Below are 2,500 nucleotides of genomic sequence, written 5' to 3' on the forward strand. Positions count from 1 at the left end.
AGATCCGGATGTTGAGGAACCACCGTCCTTGACCTACTTACAATCATACTTTGAGTTTTGTTAGGATTCAACTTCATACCCCATAATTTGCACTATGCACTAATTCTAGCTAAATCTCTATTAAGGGATTCACCAACCCTAGATCTACATTCAGGGGATGGAATTGATGCAAAGAGAGTAGCATCATCTGCATATGCAACAAGCTTGTTTTCTAGGCCAAACCACATATCATGTGTATATAGTTTGAAAAGTAATGGGCCAAGAACACTACCCTGTGGAACACCAGATATCATATTCCTATAATCACTATGGTGCCCATCAACAACAACTCTTTAAGATCTATTACTTAAAAAATCAATAATAATGCCAAGAAACGACCCACCCACTCCCAACTGTTTCAGTTTGAAAACAAGGGCCTCATGATTAACACGGTCAAAGGCAGCACTAAAATCAAGGCCAATCATACGAACTTCCCGACCACAATCAAGGGATTTCTGTACAGCATTGGAGATTGTAAGAAGGGCATCACATGCTCCAAGGCCTTTACGAAAACCAAATTGCAAACTAGGGAGTAGATGATTACCTTCAGCAAACCTATTAAGACGTTTTGCCAGAAGATGTTCAAAAACTTTAGATAATATTGGAGTTATGGAAATTGGGCGGTAATCAGTGGGACTTGAGCTACCACAAACACATTTACATAGAGGAGTAACATTACCAATTCTCCAACTAGTGCTAAAAGCTCCTCTTCTTGCTAACTTGCGCAAAATAACAGATAACTTTGGAGCTAAGAAATCTGCTGTCTTTATAAAAAACAAAGGAAAAATACCATTTGGGTCTACACCTCCATAAGCATCAAGGTCCATCAACAGAGCTTTAATCTCACGAGATCGAAAACAGGAATGAGGAAGTTCAAGTTTTTCATTACTCTGTTTACTGTCAAAAACATCAGCCAAAAGGGTTGCCTTTTCCTTTGGACAGTGAGTGACTGAGCCATCTGGTTTAAGTAAAGGAGGAACTGTTGCATCTACACCAAAGAGTGCAGATTTAAGGGTAGACCACCATTTATGTTCCTGAGTTGTACCAGAAAGTGTTTCTTTTATGGTTAAATTGTACTCCTTTTCAGTTGAGGCATAAACTCTCTGAGCAAAAGCTCGAAGCTGAGTATAGTTGTTCCAGGTCAAATCTGATCTGTTACCCTTCCAAAGTTGATAGGCCTCCTGCTTCTCCAAAAAAGCACGTCTACAATCATTATTGAACCACGGTTTGTCCTTCACTCGGTACCTTAGCACACGAGAAGGGATACGCCTATCAATTATGTTGACTAGATTCTCATTCAAAGGGACAACAGGATCTACACTATTATATAATTGTGACCAATTCAAGCACAAAAGATCATGTAAAATCCCATTCCAGTCTGCTTGGGATTTCATATAAATTTTACAAGAATATGATATATCAGGGACAGGCTGTTCAGTCTTCACTAATAATGAAATCAAGGCATGATCAGATGTCCCGACTGGAGAACCAACCTTACCAGTTATAACGCCAGGGGAGTCAGTGTATACAAGGTCCAAGCAATTACCAGACCTGTGAGTAGCTTCATTTATGATTTGCTCACAGCCTGATTCAGAGGCAAAGTCTAAAGCTCTTAAGCCATGGCGATCGGTAGGAGAGATAGAACTTAACCACTCCCTATGGTGAGCATTAAAATCACCAACAAAGACAAAAGAAGCCTTTCTATCATCTTCTTGTATCTTAGCCATAATGGTAAGAAGACAATCGAAGATAGAATCATCCATGTCTGGATTCCGGTAGATCGAACATAAATAAAAGTTGTTATGCCTGCCACAAACTTTTATTACCTGAATCTCATGACATCCACATTGATAGCAGGACTTATGAGAAGCAGGGTACTCGGTCCTAATATACACCGCCATTCCCCTGGCCCTAGGGATGGCATCACGTTTCAACATTATTGGCTTCTTGAAACCAGTTATAAGGAGCTCAGATGAGTGCCTCATATTAGAAACCAAAGTTTCTGAGCACAAAAGAATATCATACTGTCTGGACGCAACTGTAAGGTCTTGGATATTTGCATGAAGACCACGAATATTGCAATACAGAAGACGACATTGACGAAATCTAGGACGTACTGGTCCAGGATTTCGCTCAATGTCTCCAGACAGCATAAGAATTAATAGAAATAAAAAAGAGACATCATACTTAAAAACTAGATTAACAAGAATTATAACAAAAACAATACGTACAGAATTATAAACAAAGTGATTGATGATACCCATAGACTATAGTAAAAAGTCGGAAAAACTGGTCAACATGGAGGAGCCGATACACCATGCAAGGCTAAATACCCTCCAGGATAGCCACTTCAACTGAAGGGAGGACAGTAAGGATGGTTTTAAGAAGAAAAAGAATCAGAAAAAGGAAAAGACAACCTCTTGATAAACCACCAGGCATCCATGGCCCTTCTATTAAGCCT

The sequence above is a fragment of the Palaemon carinicauda genome, chromosome 14 (genome assembly GCF_036898095.1).
Source record: "Palaemon carinicauda isolate YSFRI2023 chromosome 14, ASM3689809v2, whole genome shotgun sequence".
Taxonomy (NCBI): domain Eukaryota; kingdom Metazoa; phylum Arthropoda; class Malacostraca; order Decapoda; family Palaemonidae; genus Palaemon; species Palaemon carinicauda.